Below are 13,500 nucleotides of genomic sequence, written 5' to 3' on the forward strand. Positions count from 1 at the left end.
GCCATCAACATCAGGTGTGAGTGACACTACAGCTTGCCCTCCATCTCACGGTGCTGTTGATCTACTATCTCCCACCTCATCTCCCTCCTCCGGTCAGTAACTCTTCTTGCCTGTTCACTCGATGCCAGTTGTTGTACCGTACTTTTTCAAGGTCCTGTACTGTAAGATTAAAAATGGTTTCTTTACTTTTTGTTTTTCATGTCATATTTGTATGAAAAGTGTTATAAACCTATTGCAGTACAGTACTATATAGCCAATTGTGTTAGCCGGGTACCTGGGCTAACTTTGGTGGTCTTACAAGCAAACGACTTACGAATGCGCTCTTGGGCTAGAACTCGTTTGTATGTAGGGCACTTACTGTAATGCATGGGAGTTTCCTCCTTTGTTTCTCTTCTCTGTACAAATCCTCTTTTCTAATAGTCCCTCAATTTCTTATGCTGGAAATAACAATGGGTGTTGTCAACGGAACTCTTGTGATGCGGACACTCATCTATGCCTGTGAACCATCTAGATACTCCTTTAGAACAAGAACAAGATAGCTGAATATCATTCTATTCGGTTCCATGGACAAGATTATTCTTTTCTAGATGTTTCCTGAAGTGAAATCGTTTTCAAGGTTTTAGCCTTCGGAGCAGCCAAACACATGCCTCATCCAACATACCCTGCTTCCTTCCAACTCTGTGAATCCCTTGGATCTGCCCCACATAAAGAAAAACCCCAGTCAATATTACACACTTAATTTTTTAAAGTTTTAATTTAACAAATATAACTCTTGAGTACCAGATAGCAGCCTGGAATTTGGCTTGTTATCCTAGGGGAGAGTTTTCATTAAAATCCTCAAGAACTTTTCTCCACAGTCATCGTTTACCATGACTATCTACTTTTATTTTAAAAAGCAATTATAATAATAACAAAAATATTATAATCAGAAGCACAGTCAGCTGCTTTATGTGGATGCTTTGTATATTCAGACTGGATATGGATTGTGAACATCTCAGTGAAGAAGAAAAAGATTAAATAATTTTGGCTTTTTTATTTTTTCCCCTTTTTTAAGAAACTGAAGCATGGTTGATATACACTGTGTTCATTTCTGCAGTACAGCAAAGTGATTCAGCTGTACATGTATATATGCGTTCTTTTTTCTAGTCTATTCCATTATATTTCATCATAGAATATTTGAACATAGTTCCCTGTGCTATCCAGTAGGACCTTGTCATTTATCTAGTCTATATATAAAAGTTCACCTCTGCTCGCCCAACCTCCCACTCCATCCCTCCCCAACCCCCTCCCCCTTGGCAGCCACCAGTCTGTTCTCTGTGTCCCTGAGTCTGTTTCTGTTTCACAGGTAGGTTCATTTCTGTCATATTTTAGATTCCAAATATAAGCGATGTTATATGGTATTTGCCTTTCTCAAGAAGATGCAACTTTGTAACCTAAAAAGGAAACTCTTGGGTGACTATGTGTTTTTTAAGCTTTATAAAAATAGTAATCCTTTTCTTTACAGATATACAGAGAGGATATTTTAGTATTCCTTAGGTGGAGGAAAGTCTAATGATCAATTTATCCATCTATCTACACACATGCAAATATGTATTTACATGTATTTACCCAACCAACAGGTACTGGCTATTTACTAGGAGCTGTGGAAAAGACAGATGAGCTTTGGGAAAAGTCAGATCTGACTTCAGTAATAGTGCTGCCTTTGATGGATACAACACTTTAATATTTCAAGCCATGTTTACAATGAATTATTGCTATTCACTATTTCTACTTTTATCTATTAAATAATTGTGCTCCAGCTTTCCTGTAAGTTTCTCAAGGCTGGGATCATTAATTCTGCTGATTTATTTTTGATTGCACTGGTTCTCCATTGCTGTGCTTGGGCTTTCCCTAGTCGTGGAGATCGGGAGCTACTCTCTAGCTGTGATGCTTGGGCTTCTCAGTGCAGAGGCTTCTCTTGCTGCAGAGCATGGGCTCTAGGCATGGGGGCTCAGTAGGGGTAGCACACAGGCTCAGTTGCCCCACAGCATGTGGGATCTTCTCGGACCAGAGACTGAACCCGTGTACCCTGCATTGGCAGATGGATTCTTAACCACTGGACCACCATAGAAGTCTAGGGCTGTGATCATTAATTCCATTTATAACACAGTTAGAAGTGGCTGAGGTTGGACCATACTCCTGAAATCCCAGATTCTCTCCCTCCTCCGCACTGACCATGCTGCATCCTGCCCTTTATTCAGCCCAAGTAGACATTATATGCCCAGACAGCACCACATAATCCTAAAATCAGACCATAAAGGCATCAGGGAAGTCATAGCCATCAAAGAAATTCAACAATAAAATATCACCATTAAATAATAACTTTATCTTCTTTGTCTCTTACCTTTAATAAAAATCATTATTTTCCTTTCCAAACTTTCAAAGTCTACAGTTTTGACATATCTGAAATACCCTATATTGGCCCAATATTTTTATGATTTTTTAAAATATTTATTTTATTTATTTGGTTGTACTGGATCTTAATTGTGGCATGTGGAATCTGGTTCCTCAACCAGAAGTTGAACTTGGGTTCCCTGCTTTGAGAGCAAGGAGTCTTAGCCACTGGACCACCAGGGAACTTCCTTGACCCAGTAAAATCGTTTCTTTGCTTTGCCTGCGCTCTCTTCCCAGACATGTCCCGCATAATCACAGCCTCTCCTGCCTGATATTCTCTTAAGTGTGTGTACAGCATCTGCATAATCAGCCCTTTTGACTTTATGTTTTTCTTCGTTCTCTGAGTTGTCAATCCACAGTGAGTGAGCTGCACAGAGGAGATATTTTAAAAACACCCTCTCATCGCTGTCTTCTGTCACCTTTAATCTCAAAGAAAAATAAATCAAACATGAAGCTGAGGCATCACCTAAACTGCTGTGTAAAATCATGCCTCAGGTATTTAAAAAATGCCAGTTTGGGAAACTAGAATTTATAATGTGGTAATATTAATAGCCTGGTTTTCCTATGAAGGGTTTTATATTTTCAAATGTCTCAGGTGAATATCTTAGGGGATATAAATAACATTGTAGGCTTTAGGAGAACTAAGTAGTCAGAAACACTTATGACTAGAACTCGCTTTCAGATAAAAGCGATTCAAATGTTCCCAGTATGTTTTCAAAGGCAAAGACTTTGGGATGGGTCAAGGGTCCTTTGGTCATTTTGAGGAGATGTCTGAAGGCTGCACAATTAAACTGAAGAAAACAAATCCTTAAAATTTCATCAGGCAAAACTATTTGGAAAAGAGCTTTCTTTTTAGCTCTGCCCATTGCCATTCTGTAGCGTCTTTACCTTGCAAGTTACCTGGGTCTATTTTCTGTAATACATCTTGCCATATCAAAGAGCAAGCATCCAATACATTGAAAGAAGTGAGCAAAATGATCTGCCAACTTCCTCCTCCTATTGTGAGTCCTTTTGTGAGTCCTATATTTCTGGAAGAAATGGTGCCTAGGAAACAGGAAAAAGAACCCCAGCATTTGTGTCTCAAATACACTGCAGCTTTCACACCTGTGTCAGCCAGCTGACCATTGAAAAGACCCGTTCATTTCAAGAGGTGAATGCATGCCAACAGCTGCAGGGGAGGCTGAGCACACTCCTAGAATTTTTGGAAAAGACAGGTAACCAAGCATGCGCTATAAACCCAAGTACGTGAGAAGCCACCTAGTGAGAATACATGCCTGCAAGCCTTCTCAGCATCGTGTCTGCAGCAAAGCCTAAGTGACATGCGTGATGAAGATTTCCCTGAGGTTAATCCACATGGACCCATCTAGAAGAAGACTTGTCTAGGAGAGAGGGCTGGAGAATTGCCCAAATGAGTGGATACACATTTCTGAGCAAACAACACGGATGTCTCTGACGTGCGGTGCTGTATTCACAAATGATCAGGACCAACTATTAGCAGGGTGCTTGTTTGTTTTTAAGGTTTTATTTGAAGTATAGTTGCTTTATAATGGTGTGTTAGTTTCTGCTGTACAACAGTGTGAATCAGCTGTAGGTATACATATATTCCTTCCTCTTGAGCCTCCCTCCCACAAACCCCCATCCCACCCCTCTAGGTCATCAGAGAGCCCCGAACTGAGCTCCCTGTGCTGTGCAGCAGCTCCCCACCAGCTGTCTGTTTCACGCATGACAGTGTATGTATGTCATTGCTTTGATCCACCCAACCCATCCCCCAGTATGTCATAAGTCCATCCCCCATGGCAGTGTCTCCATTCATGCCTTGGAAACAGGTTCATCCATACCATTTTTCTAGATTAGGAGGGTGTTTTTAAAGCTTCTTAGCAGACATCATAGACCCACTGAGTCTGTGTGTTTCTGTTCACGTGCTTTAGGAAAACAGAAGTCCTTTGGATACTATGAAGGATTTCTTCCTACTTTATCCTGATGGCAACAACTTCGCTGTCTCACGAAACAAACACTGAATGAGGCTTTGCTGTAGCACATCCATGTGCTAGGCAGAGGGTGACCACGACAAACAAGCTTCCCTTCTTTCAAGCCTAGAAGAAGAGGTGATCTGTTTTCTTAGGTAAGAAACAAGCTTGGTAGCAGGAGACCCAACCAAGGAGCAGGCTGAGAGCAGGGAGCATTGGTAACAGTGCAAAGCAGAATAAGTGGGCAAAAGATTCTTTTTTTAAACAGGTTTTTTTTAAAGCTAGTCAACTTCCCTGGTGGTCCAGTGGTTAAGAATCTGGCTGCCAATGCAGGGGACATGGGTTCAATCCCTGGTCTGGGTGGACTCCACATGCCACTGAGCAACAAAGCCCATGAGCTGCAACTCCGGAAGCCCATGTGCCTAGAGCCTGTCCAGCAAAGAGTAGTCCCGGCTCACAACAACTGGAGAAAGCCCACGTGCAGCAGCGAAGACCCAGTGCAACCAAAAGTAAACACAAAACAATAAAAAAAGAAAGACTGCATTAAAAAAATAAAACTTGTCCACATGAAGTCATATAAAAAGGGACAAACAGATTTAGAAAGTGGCACCACAGACCAGCACTGTGTATACAAAAAAATAAAAATAAGTAAGTATATAAAATAGTTGATGTTTCCCATGACATTTCATGGGCTTTCCTGATGGCTCAGCAGTTAAAGAATCTGCCTGCAATGCAGGAGACATGGGAGACTTGAGTTTAATATCTGGGTTGGGAAGATCCACTGGAGAAGGGAATAGCAACCTATTCCAGTATTCTTGCCTGGAGAATCCTACGGACAGAGGAGCCTGGCTGGTTACAGTCCATAGGGTCCCAAAGAGTTGAATACAGCTTGAGCACACACACACACACATGACATTTCACACACACAAACTCACACACACACACACACACACACAGGTATTTCTCCATTGAGCTCTGCTTCAGATACCAAAAACACAGAGCTCCCTTTGGGAGAATACCTTGCAAAACAGCTGAAATAAAGCTGTGATGCTGAAAGAGAATATAACACAAGTATAGATATGTGACGGGATCACCCATTTCAACAGTGACAAAGTCCCATCCTTTTCTCATGTCATCCAACAATCCTTTTGACTATACAGCTACCATAGCATTCTACAGATAGCTGTAGTGTGTTGTTGTATTGATTTTTGGTTTGTTTGGTTTGTTTTGAACCCAGAAGTGACTTTCTTCCTCATCCAACTTGGGCCATGGCTGTGGTCTGCAAAAACATTCAGGTGGACTCAGTAGCACATTGGGAGCCTGGTTGGAAAATGAGAAATGAGGAGCAGTGTGGGAGCAAATAGAGTCACTGAAACGGGAAGGATATTTAGGTCCTGAGGGTGGGATTGAGGAAATACAGCTCTGATTTCAGCTTACACACAAACTAGAGTTTCTGGGAGACAAAAGCCAGAGTTCTGGCTGTGGAATCAATCATCTCGTCTCCAAGGCCATCAGCTTCAGCTTTGCCGCCACTGTCTCCCCACCCCCCTTTCTTGGCACTAGAGGAAGATGTGTTTGGAAGGGTTCTCAGATGTCATGATTTAGCATCTGATCATATTCATGCATTGGAGAAGGAAATGGCAACCCACTCCAGTGTTCTTGCCTGGAGAATCCCAGGGACAGGGGAGCCTGGTGGGCTGCCGTCTCTGGGGTCGCACAGAGTCGGACACGACTGAAGTGACTTAGCAGCAGCAGCTGCATTTCAAAGCATGTTAATAAATAGAAAACATTGCCCAGAAACAGGAGGGATTCTTTCTAGAAACAGATTCTCAGGACTTTCCTGATGGTCCAGTGACTAAGACCCCACTGGAGCTCCTGATGCAGGGGCCTGGGCTCCATCCCTGTCGGGGAATTAGATCCCACATGCTGCAACCAAAGACCCTGTGTGTCACAACTAAGACCTGGTGCAGCCAATTAAATGATTAACTTTTAAAGCACGTATTTAAAACAGAAAGAAACAGATTCCCAGTGGAAGAGAAAAAGAACTTTATTAAAAGCCCAGAACAGAGACATCCCAGGCGGAACTTCAAAGCGCTGTGTATTGCTTTGAAAGCGAAAATGAAGGTGTTAGTCACTCAGCTGTGTCCAGTTCTTTGCAACCTCATGGACTGTAGCCCGCCAGTCTCCTCTGTCCTTGGGACTTCCCAGGCAAGAATACTGGAGTAGGTTGCCATTCTCTTCTCCAGGGGATCTTCCCAACCCAAGGATCGAAACTAGGTCTCCTGCATTGCAGGCAGATTCTTTACTATCTGAGCCACCAGGGAAACCCCAGGTATTGCTATAAGAATGTTCTTTTTTTTTTTTTTTTTTTTGTATGAGAAGTTTAGAATAAAAATTTCAGCCAGCCCAGGATGGATTAAGTACCAAAACTGAAATTCAGAAAAGAGTTTTGGAATGATAAGGCCTAGGTGTCTAGAGTGTAGTAAGATATCCACCACTACAAGTTTTAAAATGCCATCTAATTTTCAGTAGTACAGTTCTTGCTGCTTCTAAAAACCAGAAAAGTGAGCAGGGTTGGAGTTGGTCTCTATGATGCTCTTAAAATATGTACCATATGAATAGTGTAAATTTCATCCAAACAACCAGATGCTTGGTTTAATTTACCCATTCCAGTGTGGGGATGCTTGCAAATACCCAGATGTCTGATATCACCAACACAGATAATGCTGGTGGACCCTGCAATCTGAGGATTGCTCATCACATATTTGGCCCCTGTCATCCAGATTGACGGCAATTTGTCTGTATGATTTTATTAGCCCCTCTTAGTCATCTGGTGGGCTTCCCTGATGGCTTAGTGCAGGAGGTGTGGGCTCAATCCCTGGGTTGGGAAGATTCTGCTGGAGAAGAAAATGGCAACCCACTCCAGTATTAATGCCTGGGAAATCCCATGGAGAGAAGAGCCTGGTAAGCTACAGTCCATGGCGTCGCAAAGAGTTGGACATGACTTAGCAACTGAACAGCAGCAGTCATCTGGTATTTCTTTTAACTCTAGGTCCACAATCACTGTAAAACTGAAAATAAAGCTTTGCCTTTCTAGCTAATACGAAAGGTAATTCTCAGAAAAAATGATGTTAAGGTTATAACATTAGAGAAAGGGTAAGGTCGATGGAGTGAAATATTGTGTGGCTTCAGGAAAATCAAATACTGAATATAAAATACAAGATGCCTAGTCTGCAAGACACAGAGTAGATTATCTTCATCTAAGAGTAAAATTTCCCTGCTTTGCCTTAATTTTTTTTTCTCTCTCTCACTTCTAATCTTTTACAAAAGATGTTAACAACTGAAGTGTATATTCTGAAAAGACAAGCAAGTATTTTTCTAATGTTATTTTAAACTTGTAAACAGAAAGAATATTATCTGTTAGGTGTAATTCACTTAGCATTCAGCTTTCAAATTATATAAAAAATCTACCATCTTGCAGGGAATGTATTATTTTCCATGAACTGAGAAACAGCTAATAGGAATATAGTAGTAAATAGTAATAGAAGTAGTAAGACATAAAAAAGAGGCCAAGGAAATTACAATACACAATAGCCATTTGAAATGTCAAGATAAAAAGTTAGTTTTTTCTATTATATATATATAATGGATAAACAACAAAATCCTTTTGTATAGCACAGGGAACTATATTCAATATCTTGTGATAAACCATAATGGAAAATAATATTAAAAAGAATATATGATAACAATAATGGAAAATATATTAAAAAGAATATGTCTATATCTAATGTATATGTCGGAGAAGGCAATGGCACCCCACTCCAGTACTCTTGTATGGAAAATCCCATGGACGGAGGAGCCTGGTAGGCTGCAGTCCATGGGGCTGCTAAGAGTCAGACACGACTGAGCGACTTCACTTTCACTTTTCACTTTCATGCATTGGAGAAGGAAGTGGCAACCCACTCCAGTGTTCTTGCCTGGAGAATTCCAGGGACGGAGGAGCCTGGTGGGCTGCCATCTATGGGGTCACACAGAGTCGGACACGACTGAAGTGACTTAGTAGTAGTAGTAGTAGTGGTAATGTATATGCATAACTGAATAACTTTGGTGTGCAGCAGAAATTAGCACAATACTGTATATCAACCATATTTCAATTAAATAAATTTTAAAAGGTAGTGTTTTGTTTTCCAAACCACATATCCAATGCTCTTTTCTATTTTCATGCTGAGTTGATTGTATATAGAAAATGTACATTTTACCCATTTTTCCCAGTGTGGTTCAGCAATCACAAAATGTTAGCATGATACAATCCAGAAATTAATGATCATTAGATTGGTCTTGGAGAAGGCAATGGCACCCCACTCCAGTACTCTTGCCTGGAAAACCCCATGGGCGGAGGAGCCTGGTAGGCTGCAGTCCGTGGGGTCGCTGAGGGTCAGACACGACTGAGCGAATTCACTTTCACTTTTCACTTTCATGCATTGGAGAAGGAAATGGCAACCCACTCCAGTGTTCTTGCCTGTAGAATCCCAGGGACGGAGGAGCCTGGTGGGCTGCCATCTATAGGGTCACACAGAGTCGGACATGACTGAAGTGACTTAGCAGCCGCAGCAGCAGCAGATTGGTTTAGTGCATGCTAAAGTTGCTTTAGTCATGTCCAACTCTTTGCAACCCTATGGACCATAGCCCGCCAGGCTCCTCTGTCCATGGGATTCTCCAGGCAAGAATAGTGGAGTGGGTGGCAATGCTCTTTTCTCCGGGGGATCTTCCCGACCTAGGGATCGAACTCGCATCTCTAATGTTTCCTGTATTGGTAGGTGGGTTCTTTACCACTAGTGCCACCTGGGAAGACAGATTGGTCTAGAATCCCCTTCAATCAATGCAAATTCAAAAACAGACATAAACATTTTAAACATGCTCTAATCTTTGCCTCCGTCCCAGTGGACCACAGCAAAAAAAGTTATGGGGGCACTTTAAGATATAGAAGTTTATTTGCAGATTGAGGGGTAGAGGAGCCATTTCTGCAGCAAGTCTAAGCAGACAGAGAACAGAATAGGTCCCTATTTTCTTGCTTGGTCTTTTAAAATACGTTTTTATCGTTTTTCACAAAAACCTTGGCTTTCATACAAACTGTGTACGACTTGGGGAAGAAGTGCCTTTGCCGTCATGAATAGAAATGGTTGACTTTTTATGTCTTTGTGTTACTTAATACAAGGGACTAAAAGGGAGAGAAATTAGCACTCAGGACTCATTGAGAGACCAACAGTAAGTTCAAGGGATTGAAAATAACCCTGAAATGAACTGAATCATAACCACATTTGGAATTTCGCACTCAGTTAGAACATTGCCTATGGAAATTAAATTAATCAGGCTATTTTCCTCCCTAAATTCAGAAAGTCCATGTTTGGTAAAGATGACAGTATGAATGCAAGGAGTTGTTTGTTTGTTCCTCAAATGCCATTAAAATACCAGTAAGTTGACTTTGTTTTTAAGATATCAACGCACAAGGACAAAAGATGAAAGAGGAGAAAACAGGAATGCAACTTGGGAGGGTGTTGAACACTGAGACGGAGAGCGATGACAGAGTCACATGCCATCGGGGTGTAAACTATGACACAATACAGTGTAATTTAGTGTAATTACAGTGTAATCTACAAATGCACCCCCTCCCTCCCACTCCTAAACTGGTGGTACCAGGTGCCTCTGCAAATGGTAGATACAGGTAGGATGGTGAAAGACATTCGATTCCCAGGTAAGAGAGCACTAAAAATTGTCTGGACATGGCCAACAGGCCCATGAGTAGAAGCTCAATATCGCTAATTATTAGAGAAATGCAAATCAAAACGAAAATGAGGGATCATCTCATAGCAGTCATAATGGTCATCATTAAAGAGTCTACAAATAATAAATGCAGGAGAGGATATAAAGAAAAGAGAACTCTCCTACACTGTTACTGCTAAGTCACTTCAGTCGTGTCCGACTCTGTGGGACCCCATAGACAGCAGCCCACCAGGCTCCCCCATCCCTGGGATTCTCCAGGCAAGAACACTGGAGTGGGTTGCCATTTCCTTCTCCAATGCATGAAAGTGAAAAGTGAAGTTGCTCAGTCGTGCCCAACTCTTAGCGACCCCATGGACTGCAGCCCACCAGGCTCCTCTGTCCATGGGATTTTCCAGGCAAGAGTACTGGAGTGGGGTGCCATTGCCTTCTCCATCCTACACTGTTGGTGGGGATGTAAACTGGGACAGAGACTGTATATATATTGTATATACCGTGCAGCCACTGTATATACTGAAAACAGTATAGAGCTTTCTCAGAAAACGAAACATAGAGTTGCCATATGATCCAGAAATCCCATTCCTGGGCATATATTCAGACAAAACTGCAATCCAAAAAGATGCATGCACCCCAATGTTCGTAGCAGCATTATTCACAGTAGCCAAGACATGGAAGCAACCTAGATGTCCATCAACAGATGACTAGACATAAAAGGTGAGGTACCTATATACAAAGGAATACTACTCAGCCATAAAGAAGAATGAAATAATGTCATTTGCAACAACATGGATGCAACTACAGATTATCATATGAAGTGAAGTCAGTTGGAAAGAGAAAGGCAAACACTATGTGATATCACTTGTATGTGGAATCTAGAATGTGGCAAAAATGAATCTGTCTATAAAACAGAAACAGACTCAGGGACATCGAGAACAGGTGTGGTGGTTACCAGGGTGGGAAGGGGTTTGGGGGAGGACAGAGCAGGACGCTGGGGTTAGCAGATGTAAGCTTTTATATACAGAATGGATAAACAAGAAGGTCCTAGTGTTTAGCACAGGGAATTATATTCAGTATCCTGGGCTGAACCATCATGGAAGAGAATATTTTAAAAAGAGTGTATATATATAGATGTATAACTGAATCACCTTGCTGTACAGCAGAGAGAACACAACACTGTAAGTCAACTAAGAAAGAAAGTGAAAGAGTTAGTTGCTCAGTTGTGTCCAACTCTTTGTGACCCTATGGATTGTAGCCCACCAGCCTCCTCTGTCCATGGGATTCTCCAGGCAAGAATACTGGATTGGGGTGCCATTTCCTTCTCCAGCGGGATCTTCCTGACCCAGGAATCGAACCCATTATCTCCCACACAGCAAGCAGATTCTTTACCGTTTGAGCCACTGCTGCTGCTGCTGATGCTAAGTCACTTCAGTCATGTCCGACTCTGAGCGATCCCAGAGATGGCAGACCATCAGGCTCCTCCATCCCTGGGATTCTCCAGGCAAGAACACTGGAATGGGTTGCCATTTCCTTCTCCAATGCATGCAAGTGAACAGTGAAAGTGAAGTCGCTCAGTCGTGTCCGACTCTTCACGACCCCATGGACTGCAGCCTACCAGGCTCCTCCATCCATGGGATTTTCCAGGCAAGAGTACTGGAGTGGGGTGCCATCGCCTTCTCTGTCTGAGCCACTAGGTAGGTTTTAAGTTAAAATACTCCAATATAAAATAGAAATTAAAAAATAAAATTAAGAAAAAAGCTTCTTTAAGGCTGATAATCTCCAGAGATCATGTTGAAGGTCTAACTTAGTGGTTCTCAGAGTGGCCCCAGAGCAATAGGAATCACTGGGGAACTGCGTAGAAACACAAGTCCTCAGGCCCAGCTCCTGACCGTGGGAAACTGTGGGCATATAGCACCCGATCGAAGTTTAGCAAGGTAATTCCTATGTGATAATGTTTAGGACTCTCCACTGCGGATGATTCTCAGTCTTGTGAAAGGTGCGGACCTTTGAAAGAGAGAAAGAAACAGAAATGGGTGTGGGAAGGAGACAGAACTAAGATGGGGCATTTCCCTGGTTCGATGGTTAGGAGTCCACCTTGAAATGCAGGGGGCACGGGTTCTATCTCTGGGTGGGAAGCTAAGATCCCACATGCCCCAGGGCAACTATGCTTGTGTACCACAACTACCAAGATCAGGCACCACAGCTAGAGTCCATTTGCTGCAATGAAAGTTCACATGATGCAGCAGAGATTCCACATGCCACAGCCAAGTCCTGATCCAGTCAATGTTTTTTTTAAAAAGTAAATAAATAATTTCTTTAAAAAACAAAGAACAGACAGATTTTGGGAAAGTGTAGTCTCGGATGTTGACTGTTCCTGCTCCTTCAGGAATTAAGGGATCCTTTGGGGGAGTGTTGGTAATAAGTAAATTACCGTCAGGAAGACCACGAACAATTGAGCCCAACAGAGTGAAATTTCAACAGCTGAAATAACAGCCATACAATGGAAAGTTTCCCAACCAGTAAGGAAGATGAAAATAAAAAAGACAATCATGGAGAGTTAGAAAAGGGAAGAATTGAAAAGAAGATGTAAGCAACATGAAATGTGTATCATCTTAACAGTGGACAGCAAAAAAATCATCCCAGGATTCTCCAAATTCTGGCCATCACAATTTGTCTTAATCACAACCTCCATGTGTGAAGATGTCAATGGTGTGTAGTATGAACTAGGACAAACAGAAGTTACAGAATTTGATAAAACAGAACCTTTAAAACCACTTATGGTTAGCAACAAGGAAAGGTGGGGGGAATAAACTGAGAGATTGGAATTGACATATATACACTACGATATATAAAATAGATAACTAATAAGGAACTGATTTATGGCATAGGGAATGATACTCAATAGTCTGTAATGACCTATATATATATATAAAGTAATTTTTAAAAGGATGAATTAGATAGTTCTGTACTTATCTGGAGTGTTGTTCATCATATGTTAAAATATGAACCAAACATATCAAATAGTAACAGCGATCTCATTTATGTGAAAGCAAAAACTTCATATGGAAAAAATTATCAAGAAGGGCGTATGCTGCTGCTACTGCTGCTAAGTTGCTTCAGTCGTGTCTGACTCTGTGCGACCCCAGAGACGGCAGCCCACGAGGGCCCCCCCCAACCCCGTCCCTGGGATTCTCCAGGCAAGAACACTGGAGTGGGTTGCCATTTCCTTCTCCAATGCATGAAAGTGAAAAGTGAAAGTGAAGTCGCTCAGTCGTGTCTGACTCTGAGTGACCCCATGGACTGCAGCCTACCAGGCTCCTCTGTC

This window comes from Bos taurus, chromosome 17 (genome assembly GCF_002263795.3).
Source record: "Bos taurus isolate L1 Dominette 01449 registration number 42190680 breed Hereford chromosome 17, ARS-UCD2.0, whole genome shotgun sequence".
NCBI classification, from domain to species: Eukaryota; Metazoa; Chordata; class Mammalia; order Artiodactyla; family Bovidae; genus Bos; species Bos taurus.